Source organism: Talpa occidentalis, unplaced genomic scaffold (genome assembly GCF_014898055.3).
Source record: "Talpa occidentalis isolate TD23 unplaced genomic scaffold, MPIMG_talOcc4v2.1 talOcc4.6, whole genome shotgun sequence".
In the NCBI taxonomy this organism is placed as follows: Eukaryota; Metazoa; Chordata; class Mammalia; order Eulipotyphla; family Talpidae; genus Talpa; species Talpa occidentalis.
The window spans coordinates 75,616,627-75,644,219 of NW_023604972.1; the positions used below are offsets into that span (position 1 = coordinate 75,616,627).

General features: G+C 33.5%; 2 pseudogenes; both read left to right on the forward strand.

The window, feature by feature from the left end:
- Positions 1-326: 326 nt before the first annotated feature.
- Positions 327-1,619, forward strand: LOC119260392 (intraflagellar transport protein 52 homolog; annotated as a pseudogene).
- A 381-nt stretch (positions 1,620-2,000) lies between these two features.
- LOC119260393 (non-POU domain-containing octamer-binding protein-like) overlaps positions 2,001-27,593 on the forward strand; it is a 97,362-nt pseudogene continuing 71,769 nt past the window's right edge.

The window sequence follows — 27,593 nt, forward strand, 5'->3', positions numbered from 1 at the left end:
AAAGGCTGCGGATTGCTTCATTGTGCAGTGCTTAACCCCTTGCATCACCAGGGAGGCCCCTATGTAAATTTTGTTCTATTTGATGTTTTAATTACCTTTCATTTCTAAATTCAATAACTAGTAACTAAGAGGAATATACACATAATTTAGTGGTATTAAATATATTGTATATTAGTATCAAATTATACAAATGAGCCTGAAAATGATGATTAATATTAAATTACTGTTTCCATCATACATGGATAGTTGAATTGTGAAGAACTAGCTTCTTTATCATGGCATACAGTGAAGTTAAATCTTACCTTAGTGTTTCAAATAAACGTGAAATGGATATGGAAAAAAATGGAAATTCAACAGATCCTTCATATATGGGTATATATTAGTTTGAGTAATGCAACACATATAAAAGGTATTTGTGTGTGATGTTTGTGCGAAAGTTCTAACATAATGATTTTTTTATTTATAAATTGATATATCTGATCCAAGGGAAACTTTTCCTTTTGCTGGGCTTGAAGTTGTGGAGAAATACTTGAAAGCAGTGGGGGTGGCCTTGTGATTCAAGGACAGGTTAAAGAATCCAGATTTGACAACAACATTAACTTCTTCTCCAAGTATATGGTATCATGTTTCATAATGATGCTGTTTTCATAAGTATTTATTACAAATATTCCATCCTAAAGTATTTCAATCCTAAAGCTTTAGTTTTTGAGAGTGTCTTGAACAGGTAAACTGGTAAAGCTGCAGCAGAGACCCTGACCAGAATCACTGATGAGAAGAGCAGTGAAAAAATGGCCAGGCCCTCACCTTTGTGTATTGTTTTAGTGTCATATTGAATGGCATGAGACCAGCAGTGGCTGCTCTGTCTGAAGAAACTGTTTCTCACTTAACAAACCCATTCTCACTTTCTGTCATTCTAGGTACCAACATGGGAAGTTGACAGCATTTGACACAAGTCACATGTTCAGTGATCAGTGTTTAGATAAAGAAGAAAACAAGAAAATCTAAGATATTATTTTCAAGTGGCTCGTGACAGGATACATCCACTCAAAACCAGACCAATGCTGAGGATCCAGAGATTTCTGACTACCCAAAGCCGCCTGACACAGATACGATGTCAAAGTGGTTTCGAGTGTGTCTTCAGGACAGCAGTGAAAATCTATGAGAATACCACCCTGTCCAACCTGTCCATTTAACAGCAGGATACCAATTCCCTCCTCAAGGTCAGTAAGACTCATAAAAAGCTAAACATGAGACATGAACCTCTCTAACTCACCCCACCTCAATTTGAGATGCCTGTACCAGCCCTTCAGCCAGTGCTTTTCCCTCCTAGTTTAGTTTCAGAGAGTTATCACCTCTTCCACCAGAGCTGTTTGTCTTAGATAAAACGATTCTCCTCTTAAAATGCCTGATTTGCTTAGGTCACCAATGGATGTACTGAAGGAGCTGGAATTCTATGTCAGGGAGTGTGGCAACATTCTTGGAGCAGCCAATAAACTACCAAATGACCAACAAGATGCCAAGCATATGCCTGAGCACATCTGCCAAGTGGCGCAGTTCAAGAAGCTGAACCAGGACAAGGCATTGATACAAGTGAGGTGGCATTCCACAACAATTCCTGAGGACTAAGCCCTTGGAGTATTTTGTGCCTCTTGATTCTTTCTTTATAAACTATATTTGAATGGTTCCTTAATGCTTTATCAAAATTGCCTATACACTCCTTGCTCTATGATGCTAGGGAGGTCTGTGCACCTTCTGTAATGCCCAGATAGATGCAACATTTCTAACTTACAAAACACTATGTAAGATACATGCCATTTTTTAAATTAAATATGACTTATTTTGTACATTTATAATTAAAAATAGGAAAGGCATACTATGTTCTAGATGCTACAGAAAGCGCCACGGAAAATAAGCCAAATACTAACTAACTCACATTAGGCGATCTTCAAATGCTTGATATAATTGAGCAATAGATTGCAAAGAAAAGCACTGACAGAGGCATGACTGATGGGAGTAAGCAGGAATCAAACCACAAAAATCTTCCCGTCACTCAAAGACTGGAAGCAATGGTAAGTCACTGAGATCTTAAAGTTGAATAGTATTTATATGTGTGTGAAATAACACTATGAAAATGACATGGCAGAGATGAAAACGATGTTTTTATTTTTTTATTGTTTGAAAATTATTTAATGAAGAGATAAATGTTCAGAGTGGGAACTAATCCAATAACTAGGGAAAATAAAGTGAAAAAAAATTCATGAATAAGTGTTAAATTGTTTGGTTTGAAAAATAAGAAGTTAATGGTTCTTCCAGTTTTCTGATATGGTAGAAATAATTCTATTTTCTGAATTGAAATTTAGTAGTATCTAGTATCTATGTGTCTTTCACATAGAAGCAAAGTAGGAATCTATGGGAAATATTTTATTTACATGAGAGAACAAGGTTTACTAGTGACAAATTAGACTTGAAAGTTTTGCTATCTTCTGATATATTATTTTGTTAAAATTATTCATGGCATTTTTTTTCACTTTTTAAATGTGCTGATCAAAGGAATGGCTTTAATGAGTTAAATCTCACAAAATAGTATTAAACAATTTAATATATTTAATCAAATCTAATTGACCTTGTCCAAGGTGTCTTTTCTTTCACTGATCTATTTATTTGTTCTTTCCCTTGAAGTCTATTTTAGATGTGCACACAGTTTTGTTGCTTTTTCCTCTGTGACAATGATAACATTCGTACATGAAAGAATATATTAGACATGAAAGGAAAGAGGTAATTATTTAAAGCCAATTCTATAAGTTCCCATTTGGTAGTCATTATTCCTAACTATTCCTAAAAAAAAAAAAAAAAAAAAAAGGAAAATGCTTAGGTGTGACAACAAGCACCTGTAAAAAAATCAAATGAGGATGAATAAGAGTCTGCAGTTTATAGAATCTATGCACCCTCAAATCTATAGAAGGGTCCTGAGTAGATTATGAATTAATGTTTGCCATACGTAAGTAAAACAGATGTTTTATTTTTTTTTTTATTTTTTAAAGATTTATTTATTTATGCATACAAGAGTTGGGGCTCAGGCCAGAGATACTGGGGATGAGAGGATCCACCAGAGACAGAGCAGGGAGCAGAACAGGAAGATTGACTGAAATACACTGCTGAGGGGAGCAGCGGGCAAGACATGAGAGGTGGGTTTCCCCCTGGCCAGCCAGGGATCGAAGTCATTCTACAGAGGCTGCAGATTGCTTCATAGTGTGGTGCTTAACCCCTTGTGCCACCAGGGACACCCAAAACAGATGTTTTATTTGCAGGACAAATAATGACTATACTACATATTTTGAATATATTACAGATTTTCTTTAATGGCATACAGGAAAGATTGTAAATTCAATAACAGTTCTGGAAAACATTTACTGGGCCAAAAAGCACTGAGCAGTGCAGAACTTTACACTTATACCATTTTCGAAGCTGAGGCTAGCTGACTCAATATATGTTTCTACTTCACAAAGAACTTGAAAATTATTTCTTGCTGCAGAGCACTGTATACATTTACTAGTTAGGTTCAACAAGGAAACAAAATTGAGAGTATAGGGTTATGTGCTTATAACACATTTATTCAGACAGTTGTATAAGGAGGAAGGAAGGGGAAGATATATGAAGGAAATTCAAACTTAAATTAATAGTTGATTACTGCAATATTTCTTGCTTGAGCTAACAATATTTACAGCAAACACACTTAATGGTCAGGGACAATAACAAGTGTGTGTTTGGTGGGGTGAAAGAAATTTGATGAAGTTAATGAATTCTGGATGTGTCCCAAAAACCTTAAGGATCTGTGTTAAACACTACCTCTGCTCAAAGAAAATGTAGTATTCAAAACATTTTTTCACGATCATATTTCTTTTATTAATTAATATTTTATTCTTTATGTATTTTCAGAAAGTTTAAGATACCAAATTCTATGAAGATTAAATTTAGTTCCTGTATCTTCTGTGCATGAAACTATGCAAATCCTTTAGACCAGACTTGAAGTAGCAAATTCAATGTGATTACATCAGTATGAGTTCTAGATAATATTAATTTTCAGCTGTCAATATGGTTAGGCAACCCACAGCTTCACATCCGGAAAATGCTGCCTCTCTTCTTCTGTAATTACTCTGCTTCTTAAGTAGGTGCTCTCAAAGTTCATGATATCAGGATGCTTTCTCAAATTGCATTACCAATTTTAATAATCTTAGAAGAAAGGCATTTAAGATTTTTATGTTTAATTTAATGAATAATTATTTAGTAAATAAGGCTGTATTTACAGACAAATTGAGTTTATAGTATTCAACATCCAGTAAAACTTATTTAATTACAAAGACCTTGAACCAAGCTTTATTTGTAGCTTGTCTTATTTAGTGTAATAAATACAAATGCTTTAAAAAAATAATAAGTGTGCATTGTATACTTTGGCCCCTTCAATTACAAAGCATTAATGTTTTGAATTTAAATTCACTATGAGAAAATGATGACCAGATAATAAGCACTATTTTAATGGAGATATGATAAATATTTTAAAATAATATTTAAACAAGATAGTTGTTCACATTTTGGACAACCTTAATCTCATAAAATTTGTGTTTTTTTAAATAAACAAAATTAAATAAGAATCCTAATGCTTCTCTTTAAAATCCATCTTTGTTAATTTAATTTTATTTTTTTAAAGATTTATTTATTTATGCATACAAGAACTGGGGTGTAGCACAGAGATGTGAGGGTAGGGGTGAGAGGATTCACCAGAGAGACAGAGTAGGAAGCAGATCAGGCAGATCTACTGAAATACACTGCTGAGGGGGGAAGTGGGCGAGAGGTCTGCTGCACTATGTGGGTCAGTTCCCTGGCCAGGGATTAAACTTGTGCCGCAGTGGCTGCTGATAGATTCATCGTGCTGAGACTTAACCTCTTGCACCAACAGGGAGGCCCATCTTTGGTCATTTTAAAATTATCAGTCATCCTCTTTCAAGCCAGGGAATTGATAATTTTGTGATTATACCTGTCCTGCTTTTTAAAACATTTCTCATCATTCATAGGTCTGAACACAAATTTGCACAAAGAATAACCAAGAAAAAAATATGGTTCTGAATAATTAAGTATGGCTCCCTTAAATTGTTAATTTATACTTTCTTCAATAATTTTAGTGCCTTCATTAGGCTAAACAGGTTTCCCCATTTTATTTATTTATTAAGTCTTATTAACTCATTCTGGATTGATAAAATTTATATTGGTAGCTATGCCTAAATATTATCATGTTCTAAGGAGGAAAGTAATCAAATGGTGGTATGTCTGTAGTAAACAGCATTCTGGGAAGAAAAATAATACCTAATCCTGAGGAAGAATTTTTTCTGCCTTGTTATTCTTAAAATAGTTGAACTGGAGAGAGTATTTATTGGGGAGTTATGTGAAGTTTTCTAAACAGCATGCTAAAATAAAGGGGAGGGTAGTAATTTCAACAGGTAAGCACTTGACACAGAAAAGTTGTAATCTGCAGTGGTCAGAGACAGAGCAGATCTTCAAGAGCTTTCAATAAAAACGATGACAAAGGGAAGTTATACTTTAGGAATATGAATAAGAATTTTTTTTTCAAAATTTATTGCATCTCTCCTTGTTTCAAATTGTTCGTTTTTATTAAAAAAATCTTTTTCCAACATTCAGAATAAAAACATTATTTATCATGGTTTTTTTCTCAACAGTAATGAAAATGTTCAGTTTAAAAAATAAAAAAAAAGAACATGGTCAAGCAGTAATACCTCAACTTTTTATTGGAACATGGAAAATTAATAAGTTAACAAATAAAAGGGTTAGATAAACCCTTATGTGATTATATGATGTGATTTCCAATTCTTTATGAAAATATAATTATCAAATTATAACCACAGTAACTGCTACCAAGATACAGTTAACCTATAATTCCGATAATTACAGCATTTTTTATGTGAGGGATTTTAAAAATATGTCTTCCATTTGTTCCAAATAAATGTGATCCAGGAGTGCTTCCTACCACTTTGGTGTGATGCATGTAGGCTTGGTGCATTTTGTGAGATTTCACTTTGTTTGAGAAACCTAACATATTTGAGAAATTATGTAAGAATCCAATTTAAGTGTGACAACGTACAGATTAACCAAGAACTGGAAATAAACTAAGTTCTTATTGACTGAAGAATGCATAAAGATGTGTTGTGTATCACAAAGGAATGGTATTCAGTTATAAGAAAGGAGAAAACCCTGCTATTTGCACAGGTATCTATGGACCTGTAAGGAATTACACTTAGTGAAGAAAGCCAAACAGAAAAAGACAAACAATGCATGCTTTCCCTCATAAGTGTTATATGGCAAAAGCAAATAAACAGACAAACTAAATAAGCAATAATAAAGTCTTTTGGACAGTAAGACCAATTAGTGGTTATCAAATGGGGATGGGTAAATTGTGATAAAGGGACAATGGCATAGTGAAGGATAGATTTAGTCTTTTAGAGATTGATTTAATGTAATATATACAAATGTTGATTAATGATGTACATCTGAAACTTACACAATGTTATAATGCAATGCTACCCCAATTAAAGAAAAAGAAATATGAAAGTCATATTGTCCTAAGCTTTACATTTAAATTATTTTTACATTATCAATATGTTTTCTCAATTGATCTCCCTTACTAAGTATGACTACTTTATTATTTACTTTCTAGAAATAAGGGAAGATAACACGACATATAAGAAAAATGAGTTGAAATTCAGGAACCAGACAATGCTATTTTTCAGTGATATGTCCTTGGAAAAATAAATGAACTCTTTGGGCTGACCGAAGTTTCCTCATATAAGCAATTTCAAAAGTAGCAAAGGTCCTTAAAGCTCATAAAATGCATGATCCTAATTATAGTAAATTGAAATAAGTTACAGAGAAGGTATTTGCACCTTTTTTCACAAAGGCAGATTTCTAGTTTATAAACACAAAGCAGCAGAGTCAGAAAGTATAGCAAAAAATATTAAATATGGTCAGATGCAGCAGATTTGACTTGGACCACTAGTCACCCAGACAGGGATTTAGACACACATGAAATATTTGATCAATTAGTGTGACAGTCCACCTATGATTAACTTAGTTGTGCAGGGTGGAATCTCCAAAATGAGCATTGCGGGAGTATATTTTGGAATATAAATGTTATGACATGTATCACTCACATTTGTGCCCTGATCTACTCTCTTCTCTTCACCACTTTCACCAACATGGATTAATATATAGGTTGAAGGGGAGAAAAAGTGTAGACAGCACAATTATGAAGGAAATATTCCATTAAATATTATGTAAGTCATTAATTTCAAAGTCCCCATGCTTAATATACATGTTTTTTTTTTTTGGTACATACTGTGAACATAATATTGAACAACAAGATAAGAGCTAATCTTTGTAACATTACCTAAACAGTCATATTTTGATACCCATCAGGCAGAATAGAAACACTAATGAAGGAGGAAAATGCTTTATTTTTTCAGTTCCATAGGGACACAAAGTAACTACAGCAGATACTAGCAAAAACAAATCCATTACTAGTATGTTGGTCAAGGTGACTTCTTGGAAATTATGACACCTAATAGAAATATGGGCAATGTCAGGCAATAATTCTTTAAGAACTCTGCAATAAAAAAAGCAGAAGTGCCTAACAAAGGGAATTTCATCTATATGGTATAAGTTTAGTTAAAGTGACTCTGTACTTCATAGGGCAATAGTGTCTACTAACTTACTATTAGAGTAATGCATTTTTTTTTTTTAAGAAATTGAGTACTACTAAGTAACTTATGAATCTTGGAAATACATGAGAAACATCTTATAGGGACTTTTCAAACTATGAAGAAATCTTTTTGGTGTGGCCAACACTATTGGGAACCAGAACACTTTGCCTTGGGTCACCTCTGACTTTGAAACTGTCATAAATAATTTCTATGATTACAGATAGCCTTCCCATTCCAGATGTGCCTACTCTCAGCTTTCTTCTGACTCTGGGTCTGGGAGTCGCCAGGAGACTCACTCTGTCCTTAGAACTCTGAAATGGTAACACCCCAAATGTCTTCTAACAAATGAAAGCTGTGTCAGTAGAAAATATGTCACAACTTCTCATTGCTCAGATGAACCATTTCAAGTTGCAGTCTATATAACACCTACAAATTTCCTTATCATAATAGATCCCTAGTTGCCCAGAAGGGTATCTGATCAATGGTGTATTCTATTTGGTATCTATTCCCTTTTCCCTATATATTTCTCCTTTTTTCTTTCATGTGAACTTCTTAATATATCTTGGAGTAAATGCTATTGACTCTTACATTATCATTATTGTAAGAGAATCAGAAGTTATTATTAGTGGGAAGAGTCAATAAAATACTAGTTGCATATATATGTTATGGGTCCATTAATACTCCAGTTTTAAGCCATAACAATTTAGAAATGCAGATAACAATAAAGTATTTTTCACAAATTTTGAAAGAAGAAAGATTTGAATTATGGGTGAATTAGCAATTATAAAGCAAAGTTGATTATAACATACAGTTAATGAATCATGCATAACGTTTCTCTGTAAGTTTGTTACCTATGATGAACTATTCTACAGATCATGAAACCATATATAAAAGCAGCTCAACTAATAAAAGTGACAAATATTGCCTGAATTTGGAACTGATGGAAAACCACTTGGAATTAACTTAGAACATTGCTAATGAGTATAGTTTAATAATAAGAAGGGAAGTATATAATAGCATGGCCCCTATATGTTTCTCTCCAGTCCATGTTTCTCTCCAGTAGAGAAACATGCCATATTTGCAAAAATGTCCATATATCAAGTTAGCAGTGATATCATAAGAAGGATATAACTAGATAGTCAATGTCAAGGCTGGAAATTTTCATTTTTAATTTTCAAAGAAGGAATGATAGCAAAGGAATAATTTGTCATGAATATTTGCTGCCAGAGAGAATACTGAAATTCAAAGCAGTGTGCATGGTAGGTCATATGAATAAAAGTAGTTAGTGAATGAATCTTCAGGAAATGATGACTCAATCAAATTAATTCAAATAATATAATTGTTTGGCAATGATTAGACAAGTAATTTGGAACAAAATTGTGAAATATTTAAAAGTCATATGCGTTGATTTACTCCGAAAGTAATGCACAACTATTAAATAGATTTTAATAAATAATTTTATTTTTAGATTTGACCTTAGTTAATCTAAGGTGAACAGGAAGAATGGTTTGAAATCTGAAGAAATTTTTACTTATGGGAATCACTAAAGACAGAGTATCAGTTAATGAATAATGTAATCATAGTTTTGGGCAAAAAACTGAAAATAAAGTATATTAATTGCTAAATGAGTACAGGAGAATAGATAGATTGTGGAGCTCTGGTACCCTTGCACATTTCCACATAAGCTAGGTATCAGCAATGCTTAATCATAGTCTAATCTAAGTTTAGATGTAATATTATGTGATCATCCTCGAAGCATGATGAGAGTAAGGTATAATTTACCTTCTTGTAGAGATTATCTGACTTGTAGAAGACAGTCACAAGAAAGGCTTCCATTTCCCTTTGCTTTATGTGCCATCCCACTATTGGGTGTAAAAATACTGGGTTGTAATCTAGAGCTTACTACTCAATGACAAAATGTCATTGTTTGCCTGTCCATCAGTGTAGGACTACGGACTTGGGAGCTGACACTAGCATTGTGTATTTTTTCTACATATGTAATAAACTGTTTAATTACATATTTTAAAAGACAATAAGAAGATAAAGCAATTATCCAAGAAATTTGAAATTAATAATTTAAGAGATGGAATGGAGAAAACTGATGATGGAAATGACACCAGTTTGAGGATTGGGGAGCTAGAACAAATGGTAAAAATTTTTAGTGGGGCTTCAAGAATAATTACTCATGTCTTTCAGAGGATGTGGGCATCCTGGAGTGTATAGCTGTCCAAAGGAGTGAGTGATCAAGAGACAGGAATTAAATTACTAATTTAATTTTGAAGATTAAGGAAAACATAATCACTGAAAAAGATAGACTTGGAAATAAAGGGAAGTTGAGAAAGAAAACATGAGGAAAATCTAATGGTGAGCTACAAGTGCTTATTGAATATCTGTTAGTTTACCCTCCATACATGTTAAGTAGATAATCAATATGTAATTAAGATTCTATGATTATTACATACAACATACCTATCCAAATATTTGCGTATATGTTTTAATTTTATTCTCTTTAACCACACACACAAAACACCTATTGCCTTTGTGTTTAAACACACATGTTTTATGTATTTTTGAAAGATCTAGCAAAAGCTCATTAATGAAATAGAACAGTATGTAATATTAATAACTTGAAACTATACATGATTAATATAAATTCATTTTATAGCAATAACTTGTAATAACTGCTATAGGCAGGGAGCTTTTGTGATTTTTTTCACAATTAATAACATTTTAGTTAGAACTAGAAAATGCTTTAAATCATATTACTGCAACATTTACAAATGATAGTGTGTGTTTAGAGTTCTGTCAAGCATTTGTTAAGCTACTTATCATCACTACTGTTAAAAGAGAACAAGTACTCCTAGCAAGAAAGGATAGCAGAGAACCTAAGTAAAATTAGTGTTATGACTCATTTTTTTTTACTTTTTAAATATTTATTTATTTATTTTATACAAGAACAGGGGTAGAGGCCAGATGTGTGGGAGGGTGAGAGGATTCACCAGAGACAGAGTGGGGAAAGGAACAGGCAGACTGATGAAATACACTGCTGAGGGGAGCAGCGGGTGAGACAGGAGAGGTCTGCCATGCCATGTGGGATCCTTGCCGGCTAGCCGGCCGGCCAGGATCAAACTGGTGCTGCAGAGGCTGTGGACAGCTTCACAGCGCTGTGCTCAACAGCCTGCGCCACCAGGGGAGGCCCTATGACTCATTCTTGTGGTAATTAAAAATAAATGAGTTTTAGATTTTTACTTTTACTCAAATATTTAATGCATGTTGATTATTATCCTTGAATTCTAAACATATTAGCATGTGTTTATGTTGCTGATATTTTTCCAAAGAAGTTTTATATTCAAATGCTAAAGGGAAAAAAAAGTCAGCAGGAAGGCCTGCAATGTAACAATGCAATATGACAAATACATGAGTGGATTTCCAAGAAAAAAAGCCATTCATTTTTGCAATAAGAAAAAAAAAATGTGAAAGTCAGTTTTGCTCACTTGAGAGTAGATCAGCATAATCAAAATAAAGTCTCTTTTGGAGTGCTGTGAACATAATGGAAAAGAAAGTTACATATTTACTATGCTGTAATAGAATATTTTATAATAACACTCATTTTGAAGCAGCACCAAGGCTTTGGTAAGAAGTAATGCAAATGGTGCATTAATATGAATAAAAAATGATTATTCTCTACAGCAATAAAATGAATGATAGAATTCTTTATCACCATTACCAGAAAATTCACGCTGACAAGTGTACCCATACAATTCATGACATGACATAGAACACTGTATTGTCTTATCAAATAAAGGAACATTTTAATTTAAAATAAATTATACTTTATGAGTTGGTACATGCTTCACAGATCATTGATCAAAGTTCTAATCATTAAGATTGATTTTCAAAAGTTAAAAATGAGTTTTCAAATACTCTCATAATGAACAAAAAGTTTTAACTGGAAGTCATATCTTTATAGTGCAGAGAATTCAAAAAATGAGATTCTTTATAAAGAGGTTTCTTTGTAGCAAAGATTAAGGATGTGTCATACATTTCTTAGTTTATGGAAGAAAAGTAATTTTGACATATTCTTTACAGTGAATATTGTATATGGAAATTGTGGAGTTCCTGGAGATACTTGATAACTTCTTTTGCCTGAATCATGTAATGTATGCTATTAATAGAAGTAGTTTGTCAAATGGTCTTTGTCCACTTCAGTAAGTTTGCATGGCCAGGGGATAGATTAAAATAACAATAATATTCAGACATAGGCTAGTTTTTCATATCATTTGTTTATAAGAGCATTGTAATTGGATACAACATATAAAACAGTATATTTCAAATAGCTAGATATTTTGTAATAAGTTTCACTCAACTTCAAAATATTCATTATTAACCAATAAGCAGAAATCAGGAACAAAACATTTAAAGCCCAGGAAATAAATTTGAGAACTGTACTAGGGTCATTAATTTAATAAAAGGGAAATATGTATGTTTTTACCTGTTCAGTTACCTCTTATACTAAAACAATAAGAGTAAAAGCACTTGTAACAAATCAGTGATAGAAAAGGTTTCCTGCTTCACTTCTAAGAGGAACAAGTAGCAGTTAACCAAGAGAATCCTGTGACTTGGAGTGAGACATAAACAGTCTTGCACATCAGAGACCGGCACGGAAAGCACCAAAATAGACAGAAGATGCATAGATCAATGAAAAGTAGATGGGTAGAAAGAAGTGCCTGGAGCTCATGCTCTGATGTGTGGACACAGACTGTAGGGCAACTGGTTCAGTCAGAAACAGTGCGGAGGATACAGCAGAAATGGTCTGGAAACATACACTCAAAAAAGAGGGGAGGGCCTTCCTGGTGGCACGAGGGGTTAAAACACAACCTATGAAGCTATCCGCAGCCACTGCAACATGAGTTCAATCTCCGTCCAGAGAGATAAGCATATGGCACAGCAGACCTCTCCTGACTCACCCACTGCTCCCCTCAGAAGTATATTTCAGTCAATCTGGCTGTTATGCTGCCACACTATCTCTGTGAATCCTCTCCACCGCCACACACACACCTCTGGCCTGTACCCCAGTTCTTGTATGCATAAATAAATAAATCTTTAAAAAAAAAGAGGGGAAACACACTGGAAGAAGCTGGGTTGTCTCCCCAGAATGATGACTCAGCAACTGCAAAAACATATCTCAATGCCAATGATAGACAGCTAAGGCATAAATAAATAAATAAATAAATAAATAAATAAAATGACAGCATCACCTCTGGGAAAAGTGCTAGAGATAATTTAGGGTGATATTTAAAGAAGCAAAATTGGGAGAAAAAATATAATACATGGCAATATGAGACTTTTCCACACATAAAGACAGAAGATTATATCTTTTTTTCTGAGTTCAAAATGGCTATAATAAGACTCAAGGAAAAAGTAGAAGAAATGCAGAAAGCATTCCAAATACTACAATAGAAATCAACAAAGTTAATCAATGAGATATAAAAATATAAAGAAAAACAAGTTGAGGAGCTCAGAAATAAAAGTAACAATCAGGTAGAAGTTAAAAATTTGTGAAAAAATTATAGTGATTCAGGGTATAAATAGCTCAATAAATAAGATCCAAGACTCTACAGAAAGTGATGAAAACAGAAAAGGTCACATGGAGGATAGAAGCAGTGACCTTGAAGATAATAATCTATAAGGGACCCAGGTGAAAAGAGTGGCACAGCTCTTGAGCGCTGGGCTGCAAAGCTGCCCGCAGCCTCTGCAGCACTTGTTCGATCGCTGGCCACCAGAGAAGGTCCCACATGGAGCGACAGACCTCTCCTGCTGAGCCCGCTGCTCCCCTCAGCAGTGTATTTCATCGTTCTGCCTGTTCTGTTTCCTGCTCTGGCTCTGGTGAATTCTCTCACCCTCCCGTGCTTCTGATTTTACCTAATGCTTGTATAAATAAAAAAGAAAAGAAAAGAAAAGAAAAGAAAAGAAAAGAAAAGAAAAGAAAAGAAAAGAAAAGAAAAGAAAAGAAAAGAAAAGAAAAGAAAAGAAAAGAAAAGAAAAGAAACTCTTGGAAAACTAGCCCACTCCATGAGGAAATGCAGGATAAGAATAATGGGTATACCAGAAGAGAAAGAGAGAGCTTATTCAAAGAAAAAATAAAGGAAAAATTCTCAAACCTGGTGGGAGGAACTAAATATACATATTGATTAAGCTAATAGAACGCCTGGATATCTAAATGCAATAAGATCTATGCAAAAGAAATTGGCATGAAATATTAAGAGCTTAAGACCAAATGAGTACTGTAGGTGGCTAGAGGAAAAAAAAAGCAGGTAACTTATAAGGATACTGCCATGAGACTTTCAGGAGACAATTTAGCATAAACTCTACAAACAAGGAAAGACTGGAGACTGGAAGTTCATGTTCATAATGCTCAAAGATTAAAAACTGCCAGCCAAGATTATTTACCCCAAAAGACTCTCAATTATGGGAGAGAAATGAGGTGCTTCCCAAATAAAAGCTGTAGGGTTTTAATACAAAAGACTTCCCCTACAAATGGCTGACAGGAGTTCACCTATACAAATCAAATAGAAAAAAATATATATATATATGATCAAAAAATAAATAGAACCAAAAAACTAATGACAAAATGGCTGTAGCAATCACCTTTAATGTAAATGAACATAACACATCAATCATAACATACAGAGTATCTGATTGGATTGGAAAACGATGTCACAAATAAATATGTTGGATCAAAGCCAAAACACAACTTTCTGTTGTCTCAGGATACCCATTAGATTCCCAAAGATAAATGTACATTTGAGTAAAACACAAAAAAATTAATCTGACAAAATCTCCAAAAAAAGGTATGAAAAGACACATTTAAGATAAAATAGACTTTGAGTTATATTACAAAGCTGTAGTAATCAAAACAGGATGGCACTAATATTAAAACAGACCAATGGAATAGAATTGCAAGGTCATAAATAAATACCATTACATGGACAGTTAACTTATGACAAAGGAGTCAAGAGTATAAAGAGAAAGGAAAATCTCTTTAAAATATGGCGCTGTGAAAACTGGAGAACCATATGCAAAATAAAGAAACTAAGTCACCATCTCACACTATATATACTCAATATGGATTAAAGTCTTGGATATAAGACATGAAACTAGACTACACATGGAAGGAAACACAGGAATAAGTAGTCCACAACATTGACTTCAGTGATATATTTTTTAGTTCATATCCAACAGATACATGAAAAATGTTCATCACCACTTATTACCAAGGAAATGTAAATCAAAACTACAGTGAGATAACACCTCATACCTGTAAGAATAATCCATTTCAAAAAGACCAGAAATACCAAGAGTTATCCTGGAGGTTGCATAGGAAAAAGAACTCTAATACATTGGTGGGACTGTAGATTGATGCAGCCCCTATGATAAAGAGTATGGAGGTTTCTCAAAACATTAAAAATAGATATACCATGTGACCCATCAATTATACTCTAAAATATCTACCCAAAGAATACAAAATCACTAATTCACTAATTTGAAGGGATATATGGAGGCCTAAGTTCACTTCAGTCCTATTTACAATAGTCAAGTTATGGAAACAACTTAATTGCCCAGTGACAAATGAGTAGATTAGGAAGATGTGTTTTACGTGTGTGTGTGTGTTTACTCAGGTATAAAAAAGGGTGATTTTTTTGGTCATTTTTGACAACATACGTGGGACTGGAGGGGATAATATTAAGTAAGTCAGAAGGAGAGACATACCAGATGGTGCAACTGAGTGGAATCTAGCAACACAAAACAAAGGATCAGACCAAACCAAACCAAGAACAAATCCTAGAAATCTAACTACAGAATCAAGGCTATCAGAGGGTGAGGGGGAATAGGAGTGTGTAGAACAAATTATGGGGGGGACCTAATGGACTATCTTGAAGAACTACAAGTGCCTTGGTGTTCGGTGTGATGAAATGACATATATCTTCGAATCATAAAAAGGATTGTAAATCAGTGTTACCTCAGTACATATGCAATAGAGTTTAGCAAAAGGAAGAAGGAAATAGAGTCAAATTGGTATTGTGAAAAAGAAAAAAAAGTGTTTATATAATTTAATTACTTTAAAACAAAAATACAGAAAAAATATTTAATAGCTACTAGACCAGAATTTGATTAATATCTCAGAAGGAAACAGGTAAGCAAGCCTCAGGAGAATTGTAATCATAATACTATGGTAAGTTTGATATTACTTTTACTAGAACTGTATAGTATATTAAACTCTACTGTATACAATTAGTTCAAAATTAATGACTGTAATTCTCTTTTTACATTCAACATCAAATACTGATTAGAAGTACACTTCTGAAAGATCAAGATGACTGAAAGACATTTCATTATATAACAAAGTGCCTGAAAACTCAGATGTAAATACAAAACTGGTGCTGGATAATATTTTATGCTACATAGGGTTATTGTCCCAAGAGAAATTTGATGACTTTAAATATCTGCTGGATTTTAAAAAATACTCCAATGTGTCTCACATGAGACACTCACTGAAAGTTGTGTGGTACCACTGTGAAGAGCATGAGCTACTTGGGACTGAATTTTTGCCACTTCTTACCTGAATGACATTCTGTACACCAATTTCATTGTTTTCTAATTGGGACCAATACAGCACTTTTTTGGTGAAGATGTTTTGGAATGAATAAAAGAATGTGGCTTGTGTATATAATAAATATTTTCTACTATAGCTCTCCTACTAGCACCTGCAATATGTTGACATATAATATATAACAACCCCACTCAAAGTATAATTATACAAATGTGTGCATTTAAAATAATCAAAATTTATCAATTTATGATCCTCCCAAAGCAAAGAGCACCTTACATAATTCATACACACAAATAAAAAGCAAAATAGGTTCTATTTAATATGATTCCAAATAAATTAGCACTTTCCTTGCAACTTAAGACCTACATATACTATAGAAAATGCTATGTGCATAAATCAGCAGATAAAGAATGAAAAACATTCTGAGAAAATAATTTGCTTTGTATGATTCTTATGTTAGAAAATTTGATCTTTGTTGCCCTACCATTTGTTGACCAACATTGAAGACAATATTTTAAATATATATATGCATATTTGAAATTGTGATCTTAATGACATTTTAAATGATTTTTAATTAAGACTTCATTTTTTAGAACAGTTGAAAGTTCACAGGAGAACTGAGAGGTACAGAGAGCTCACAGCACTCCGGGCACTCTTACATGAATAGCTTTCTCCTTAATCAACACCTCCCACCAAATGATAGATTCATTACAATTCATCAGCTCATTTTTGAATCACCTACTGTCCATAGCTTATCTTAGAGTTACTTTAGAGTTTGCACATTTGAGGTTTGGGGCTATGCATGTCATCATACCCATCATATGCTATCTCATAGAATATTTTATAGTTCTAAGAAATCATCTGTGCTCTGCCGACTCATCCCTCCCCCTCCCTTTTCTTCTTGCTGCTCAGCTCCACCCTTCCTTTGGTGGCACAGGGAACCTGGAATCCCCGTCCCCTTTCTATGGTGATTACATGGTTATAATGCAATAATGAGCAATATTTTTGTGCTGCTATAATGTGTGAGATTAGTTACCATAATGGCTGAAATCTATATCTGGTTATTAAAGTTTCCAGGTTTATTTAGCTTTATGGTTGATAGGAGACAGGGAAGGTAAATAAAAATATAAGTTTTCATAGTGTGGTACCATTGACAAATTTATTGAAAGAAAAAAATACAATAGGGCCTCCCTGGTGATTCAAGGGGTGAAGATGCAACCTATGAAGCTATCCACAGCCATTGCAGCACAAATTCAATCCCTGGCAGGGAGCTACACACACAGAACAACAGACCTCTCCTGTCTCACCAGCTTCTTCCCTCAGCAGTGTATTTCAGTCATTCTGACTGTTCTGTTCCCCACTCTGTCTCTAGTGAATCCTCTCACCCCCTCACACTTCTGGTCTGTACCCCAGTTCTTGTATGCATAAATAAATAAATCTTTTAAAAAGGAGAAAAAATACAGTATCAGGAACTGTGTGCCATTATATTTTTGGTTTTAAAAAATCTAAATGTACAGTACAATAGAGAAAAATAACTATAAATTTAAAATCACAGTAACTTTTTATTCCCCACTAGTAAGCATAGGCATTAAAAGCCATTTCTCAGTAATAAGATGCCTTAGCTTAAAGCCTAACTGAAATAAAAATTATCTCTATGTCTTTTAAGTTCCACCACTACTTTTCTTTGGATGTTCAATTATGTTAGTGGATCAATAATTTCCTGTAAATTTTATTTAGAAGTTAATTTTTAAGCCAGGAATTTAAACATTATCATTCAAGATATGAACTCTGACATAAACAAATTAAAATATTCTTGAAGCTATTTTTACCACCTTCCAGGGCTTAAAGCTTGCTTCCTTTCCAAAATCTGCTCTCCAGTCTTTTGCAGGAGTAACTCGCAGGACAATTCAACTTGATGAGAAATGCTTCTTTAGAATCTCATCTGGAGTATTCCGAGTACCTCCTAACCTCTTCTCCCCTCCCTTCCTCTTCCTTCCTCTCCCCTTCCCTCTCCCCTCTTCCTCTGTGCTGTAAATAATTGATGGGTCTAAATGATTCTAGATCTGAGGCATGCAATGTAATAATTACTGATTAAACACCTTAGATAGAGACTACCCCCATAAGGCATCTGGATCCTAGAAATACCCGGGAAAACTGTTGATTTAATCAGTAGTCTTAGAAAGTCTTGTGGAAAGGCATCCCCAGTGGCGCAGCGATTGAGCGCTGCGCTGCGAATCTGCCTGCAGCCTCTGCAGCGCCAGTTCCATCCCTGGCCACAGATGAAGGTCCCACATGGCGCGCAGACCTCTCCTGCCACGCCCGCTGCTCCCCTCAGTGTACATCGGTCCTTCTGCCTGTTCTGCTCCCTGCTCTAGCTCTCGTGAATTCTCTCATTCTCCCGCACATCTGACTGTACCCAGTGCTTGTATGTATGTGTGTATGTATGTATGTATGTATGTATGTATGTATGTATGTATAAATAAATAAATAAATAAATACATCTTAAAAAAGAAAGAAAGAAAGAAAGAAAGCCCTGTGGAAGTTATTGCCACGATAATCTTAAGAAGTAGATTATAATTTTGTTAGAGACATGGCTAAAGCCTCAAGCATTAACCAATTTTATAGGGTTACAAATCAGGGAAGGGATCAGAGCAGGGGATGCAAAGGTGACTATGGTTATGGTGCACAGGTGAATTGGTAATGAGGATTCTATGGGGACTACACCTGAGAGGAGAAAACAAACATTTTACAAAAATGAACGTGATGTAAAATACATATAAATAAATTATATTTTTAAAAAGCCAAAAAGGAATTTGAAAGTTATATATCTTTTGACAATAGTAATGATATAATAGAAAATAAACGTGCATGTGTCACACCTCAGTTTTTATTCTGAAAGAGGTAAAATTATGATACCATAACAATCGGTTTGCAATACATAGATCCCCACAATGAAGGAAAGGGGATAAAGTAGGTGTATGGCCCTAATATAGTGGGAAGGAATAGGATTATAAGCCAGTGATGTAACACTTTATACTACACACTTTATACCATACTCTTCTGGCGTGGAGAATGGGAATTATGTAAAACACCTCTCAATTTTCTAGCCTATGAAAGAAGACTTACAGAGATTGTCATAGAAAAGACTATAAAGATCATGAAGTCTAAATCTAGACTGCAAGTTACTTAGAAATGGATGATGATATAATGAGTTTACTTGAGTGCAAGGATCTCAATTATGTAAAAAAGAATATTAAATGGTAGAGGCAGATGGCAGATTGCCTCATACTATTTTACCAACAGAGAAAAGAACTGAAAATTTTATTCAGAAACATAAAAGCAATGAAATACATAAGTAAATGTTAATATAACTGTTTATATTTAATATACTGAACTGGCATCCATAAAATTTGGCCTATTAATCAGTTCATAGATTTTACTTTTCTACCATTTACATTTACACACAGTTTCATAAAACTAAGTTAATTTATCAACTGAACGTATTCTATTACTGCATTCTATTACTGACATGCTTTAGAAAATCAATTTTATTTGCTATACCTAAATATGAGATATTGAAGAGTGTTATTAAAGATATTTAGCAACTTCAAAAGATTTTCTTCCTGATATATCACAATGCAAATATAACTGGAAATAGAAATGTAATGGATAGAAAATACATTGATAGTTATTTTTCAGGAAAAAAAAAACAGATTTTTATAAATACTTCTTAAAATTTTCTATCCTCAATATGAAAGATAATTTATACCTCAAGTTTTTTTAAAGATTTATTTATTTATTTATACAAGCACTGGGTATAGTCAGAAGTGCGAGAGGGTGAGAGAATTCACCAGAGCCAGAGCAGGGAACAGAACAGGCAGACTGACAAAATACGCTGCTGAGGGAAGCAGTGGGCGTGGCAGGAGAGGTCTGTCGCAAGATGTGGGACCCTAGCCAGGAGGCCGGGTATCGAACTAGTTCTGCAGAGGCTGCAGGCAGCCTCTCAGCCCAGCACTCAACCATTGTGCCAACAGGGGAGGCCTCAATATTAACCTAGATTTGTTTTAGAAAATATATGGTAGGACAGGATTATAGAAGTGAATTAAAATGTATTGATATGGAATTTGAGCAAGTTTCACATTTGGTTTATTCCACTTATCATAAGCATAGTGAGCTACACAAAAATATTTTTATTATATAAGAAATGTTGAGGCATCTCCATAAATTTTATTTCATCAAATCATTTCAACGTGTAAAGCACTTTTGTATATAAGCCAGGCAACTCAAGAAAACTCTCCTCTGAAATAAATTTTCTCCAATTTTAGGGCAGTCTATGAGTAACTCAAAATTATCCAGGCCCTTTGCAAGTTTGTTTGAACTTGCATGGAGAAGCTCATTCTCTGATAACACCAGAGTGTGGAGTGTAGAAAAGAGACTAATAACTTGGAGCCATGCAAATTATGTCATCAGTTTCATGATCCGTTCAAAATCTTAATATGGACTAGATATCGCATCATCAAAGAAATTAGTTTTTTTTTTTTTTTCATTAGGTGTGATATTGCCATTGTAACTGTGAAATGTCAAACTTTAGAGATGTATAATGAAATATTTAAGGGTGAAATGACATGTAATGCCCAGGGTTCACTTTAAAATGCCCTAGCCAAACCAGACACAAAAAAAATAGGCAGAATACTCTACTTGTTGGTGTTGAATGATGCATTCGTGGGGGATTATTACAATAATTTTGTGTATAGTAGAAAATTTTCACAATGAATGCTAATAAAAAGAAAAAAATGACTGATAGACATCTGAGTCATATTTTCTATTCTAATTTGTTTTTTTTTTTTTTTTAATCTCCTAGTGTAGCAGCTCTGAAACTTTGCTAAAATTTATTGAAGTCCTTCAGGAGAAGATATGAAGCAAAGAGTGGGATCAGTCTCTACTTGTCTGTATATTTCCCTTTATTTGTTATTTATATTTTAAGAATATTGAGACAATACTTTCTTTTTAAATGGGGGTGACCATGGTTTACAACACTGTAGTGAAGTCATGTTTTCCACATAGTGACTGTACTTGTGTATTTCTGTTCCTCCTCACCCAACCTCCCAGCTCATGAGCATTTATCTGAAAACAATTGTAAATATATGGCAGACAAGTCTGAATAAATGATTAAAATTGCCATGATTGAAATGATAAATTCATTTTAGGGAGAGGAAAAAGGGTAAACATTTTCTTCAATGGAACTAAAATTTTGACAATTATTATAAACTCACATATAACTAAACATTAAATATGTATAAATAGCACCTAGATTAAGTGCTTTTGCAGGTGAGAATAAATTGAACTTTTTTCTTATCGCCAAGGAAATGATATATTGCACATTATAGGATTTTTACCTGCAAAAATTAATTTCAAAAATTACTCGCTGATTAATGGCATACAAAGAAAAAAATAATGATTTTAAAATGAAAGTAATAGCTTTTATTTTCTTTCAAATTTGGAGCATGAGGCTAATTCACTTGCTTATTGCCAATTTGAAATATAAATAAACTTCTTTCCTGTCTCTTGTGCATATCAGTCCTAGTAATCCGGATGCTTTGGAGAAGCACATTTACACTTTATTCACACAATATTTAAGACACTGTTGTAAAGATTATCTGTGTACATAATTTTTCTATCTATTACAAGTTTATTACAATAAAAACAGAACATATCCTTTTTGTTAAACCCCAATTTAATAAAACCTTGAAATAAAATAGAAGGCCTATCTATTGTTGACTACTATAATAACTGGAATTGTATTATTTACACATTTTTGCTTTTCAAAAGTCCTCAATGATGTGTATATATATATATATATATATATACACACACACACACACATGCATTAAGGATTTATTCCTCCTTATAAATAAATGCATTAAGGATTTATTTCTCCTTATATTTCAATAGAATAATTTCTACTTTGCTTTGGAAAAGTCCAACAAACAGTAAAAAATGTACTTTAAAACTACCTATTTCAATGCTGCAGACAATATACTGACTGGAATGGTTTATATTTGAACAGTCATAACTATGATATTAAAGGAGGCAGACCATGCCAGATCTGTTGTTGATATAACCATAGGCTGGTAACACATTATTCAAGAGCTGCAAACCTTCCATCACTCAAGATTCGTGGAGAACAGATGTTTTCCATCAGAGTGATAGTATTTTTACACTGCTTTCATTAAACTGTAATTTTTTAAACTGCTTCAATTGCAGACTCCTTTTATGGCTTTGTTAGTTTTAATGAATCTCTCCATACCTTGGATGACAGGAAGGTAACACTGACTTTGTGTATACTTGCCAAAGACTGGGTCAGTCATGCTACAGTAGCCCTCTCTGGAATTGGACCTAATAGTGAAGTGGAGGCAATCCTGGGGCAAGCAGCAGCATAAAGATCACTAGTTTTCATGGCATGGAGGCTGAGAAATATTATGTATGTATTAAAATGCCTTGAAGTGAAATATTTACGCAACTCACACTGCAAGAATCGATAAATTTAATATGTTAGTGAAGTTGAAAATATTGTATAATTTTTTTTTTATTTTTTTTTTTTCATTTAAGGTCTTTATTTTTTTTTTTTTTTAAATATTAAATTTTATTTTTATATTCCCCCATACAATTGCAAACACCCCATTCTGACCCCAATCCTTCCCCTCCCGCCCCCCACCCCCAAAAAGTGTCTCTGGTTCATAGTTTTTTGTTGATTTTGATTTTCACTTTCTTATATTCATTTTCCTGGTCCCTTATTTAAGTTTTCTAGATTCCTGCTATGAGTGAGACCATCTGGTATTTTTCTTTTTCTTTTTGGCTTATTTCGCTGAGCATGATCCCTTCCAGTGCCATCCATGTATTTACCCAAAGGACACAGAAACATCAATTCCAAAGAGCACCTGCACTCCTATGTTTATAGCAGCACTGTTTACAATAGCTAAGCTTTGGAAACAACCCAAATGCCCAAAAATAGATGACTGGATCAAGAAGATGTACATATATACCATGGAATATTACTCAGCATTCAAAAAAGATAAACACATGCAATTTGAAAATATTGTATAATTAACACAAAATAGATGTAAGTCAGAAATAAAATGGATACTCAAAACCAACAGCTATCTGGCAATCTCAGAAACCACCTGATACAATTGAACTAAATGACCCATTCTAAAATTCCATTCTTAATGCAGAAGTATGATGTTGCCCATTGTATATATTTTTATATAAAATGATAATATTTACCTAAATTTCCTCCCCTAAATATCTCTCATTTTATTTTATTTATTTATTTTTGTTTGTTTATTTGCAAATCTTGTGAGGTACAACCATTAGGACATTATTTCAAACATGGGCTTAACATTGGGTTTTATTTCTAAACTACAGTTACTTCAGAATGGTTGTTGTATAGGGATTGGGGTCAGAATGGGGGGATTGCAATTGTATGGGGAATATAAAAATAAAATTTATTAATTAAAAAAAAAAATAAAAAATAAATGTGAAAAAAAAAAAGAGTCAATCAGTGAGAGAATGTGTGATGTATCAGCTCATTTTAGTTTTGTCCTGATTTTCTCCACACCTTTGTGAGATATCAGACCTGAAAACTCTTCATAATGATATTTTAGAATTAAATGGAAATATCCTGCATTTTGTTCTGGCTATACATATTTAAGAGAATTATAAAGATAAAAATAAAGACAAGACTATATTTAAATGTTGAAAGCCTGCATTTAGAATTCCTGAAATTAATACAAAGATACTAAATTACAGTCCTAAATTACAGTCTTGGTCACTGTGAAGAGTCATTATCTGGATTTTTTTTTTTTTTTAGTGATGTTCCACTTTTTCTTGCAAATCATTTTTGGAATATTATTCCAATAATGAGTGTAGTTGTAAATGTGTTCTCTGATCTTTCTGTAATAAATTTATATTCCATTAAAAGGAATAGACAGTAAATTAGAGGTCAGTCATCACAAGACAAATAGAACTCTTTGACTGAAAATCATTTCCTGTTATATTTGACTTTAATAAATGTTTCCAAAAGCAAACAAAATTTTTTGATTCTTGAAACTAAATAGAAACTAAACAAAAAATAAATAAGTTATCTATAGGGAAAATAAGATTCATTGTCCTTCATACTTACAAATATACCCCATAATATGAGGTTTAATTAGCCAAACTCAATAATTCACCAAATTAGTAAAAGAGTGACCATGGAAAATCACATTCTAAGTACACGGACATTATGCACAGATATATGTTATTAATGGAATTGATTTAGAGTTTAATTGAAAAGAATACTTACTAGTCTACACTATCATTTCACTAAACCTAGCGTAATGGTTCATGGCAAAGTGTCTATTAAAAAAAAAAAAACTCTCTAATTGTGGAGCACAATGTGCAGTTTCATACATTATATTATGTTAGAAAATACTTGATCCTTCTCTATTAATTTTCTGTTCTTCAGCTGATATTGGTTTACAACATTGCTTGAGAATTAAAGGTAGAGGATCCTCCCTTCAGGTGATGCTAGTGACCCACCCCCACCACCAAAACACCCAGTCATTCACCAGGGTTGGTCCTTTTTAAACCAAGTTTTATGCAAAACAATTAGTAAACTGAACAAAAATGCACCTCAATAGAATAAAAATCATATGTAAAAAACCCACATCAGCTTCTTACTAAAAGTTTCTCACCACTACAGTTCAGAAGTTGTAACAAGAACAATTAGACAAGAAAAATATATACACAGTATCCAAATTAGAAAGGAAGAAATGAAAGTATGGCTATGTATTGATGACATGATAATAAGTATAGAAAATCCCAAAGGAAGATTTGGTATATATGCACAATGAATACTATTTAGCTATAAATAGTAAAGTAAAACATTACTAGAAATAACAAACAAATGGTGTAAACTGGCAGGTAATAACACTAATACAGAAAAGCGGCCCTCCCTGGTGGCAGAAGGGGTTAAGCACAGCACTGTGTAGCTATCTGCAACCTCTGCAGTACAAGTTCAATCCACAGCCCACCAGGGAGCTACCCACATGGTTCCTGTCTTGCCTGCTGCTCCCCTTAGCTTTGTACTTGAGTCAGTCTGTCTGTTGAGTCAGTCAGTCAGCCACTCTGTCTCTGGTGAATCTTCTTACCACCCCCATACCTCTGTCCTGTACCCCAGTTCTTGCATGCATAAACAAATCCTTAAAAAAAAAAGAAAATATATTGTGTTTCTATACAAAAATAATGAGAAAGCATAAATAGAAAGTAGAAACATATTAACATTTACAATTGCATAGAAAATAATTTAAAAACTTGGAATACATTTAAAGAAGTAAAAAACCTGTATTGAAAATTATAAGACATTGTTGAAATAAATGGTGACTAAAAGCATTCTATACTACTACTGGAAGAATTAACAGAACTAAAATGACTACCTTACCTAAAGCAGTATCAGATACAGATAACCTATACAGATTCATTGCAGTTCCTATTAAACACTTTGGTACTGAAATGAACACAGACACACAGATAAGTAGAAAAGTATTTAGAGCCCAGAAATGAAAGAACACACATAGGGAGAACTAATTTACAACAATGGAGACAAAAAGATTACTATGAGAGCAAGGCAAATCTGTTCAATAAACGGTGCCAAGAAAATTGAACGGTCACATGCAAACAAATAAAATTGAACCATTATGTAACACCTTATACAAACATTAATTGAAATAAATTAAGTATTTGTATATCAATGCTGAAACCATAAAATACGTAGAAGAAAATATTGGTGATGCTCTCCTTGATATTCGTCTTGAGATGTATTGGGAACTTAACTCCAATGACAAGCGAAAAACAAAAATAACAAATTAGGCTACATCAAACTAAAAAGTTTATGCACAGTGAAAACATCAAAACAAAAGTCATCCTACTGAATGGGAGGAAATTTTTGTACAGTATAGGTACACTAAGGGTTTAATATCCAAAAATATACAAAGAACTCATAAAGTTCAACAACATTAAAAATTGGATTAAAAAATTGGAATATTATCTGAATAGACAATTATTGAAAGAAGACATACAGATGATCAATGGATATATTAAAAAAAATCATCTCTTTATTAGAGAAATACAAATCAAAACAGCATTGAAATATCATCTCAAATCTGTGAGAATGTCTATTATCAAAAAAAAAAAAATACAAGAAATTTGTGTTGGAAAGGATATGGGAAATAGGGAATCCTAAAACATTGTTGGTGGGATTGTAAATTGGTGCAAACAGCATGAAAGGAGTACACAGCTTTCTCACAAAATTTAGGACAGAGATTCTGTAAATTCCACTTATCTTATTTTTGCATATTTACCTAAAAATATAAAAACACTAATTCAGGGTCTCCCCGGTGGCGCAGCAGGTTGAGCACAGCACTATGAAGTTGTCCACAGCCTCTGTGGTGCGGGTTCCATTCCCGGCCAGCCAGAGAGATTCCGAGGTGGCACGGCAGACCTCTCCTCTCTAGCCTGCTGCTCCCCTCAGCAGTATATTTCAGTTACTCTGCCTGTTCTGCTCCTCCCCACTCTGTCTCTGGTGAATCTTCTCATCCTCCCTGCCTCTGGCCTGTACCCCAGCTCTTGTATAAATAAAACAAATATTTATAAACAAACACTAATTCAAAGAGATATATACAACTCCATGTTAAATGCAACACTATTAATAATAGCCAATAACTAGAAACAATTTAAAGCTTCCATCAACTGATGAATAGACCAGGGAGATGAGGTATACACACATAATGGATAATGTTCAGATACACTATTCAGCCACTAGTAACAACCATTTGTAACAATGTGGATGTCACAACAGGGATTAAGGTAGGTGAAATAAGCCAGACAGAGAAAGACAAACATTGTATGATTTCACTTATCTATGATATATAGAGGAAAAACAAACATATAAATTAAATAAAACAAATTGTGGACTAAAAGCCCAATTAGTGGTTACTAGAAGAAAAAAGGGAAGGCATTGGGTAAACTGGGCAAAGGGGCAAAATGTTATAATGAGTGATATATTTGGACTTTTAGAGGCGAACTTAGTTTAGTATAACTCATTGATTCTCAATGATGCATACCTAAAACGATATGCTATAAAGCAATGTTAGTCTATAAAAAGTTAAATTAAACAA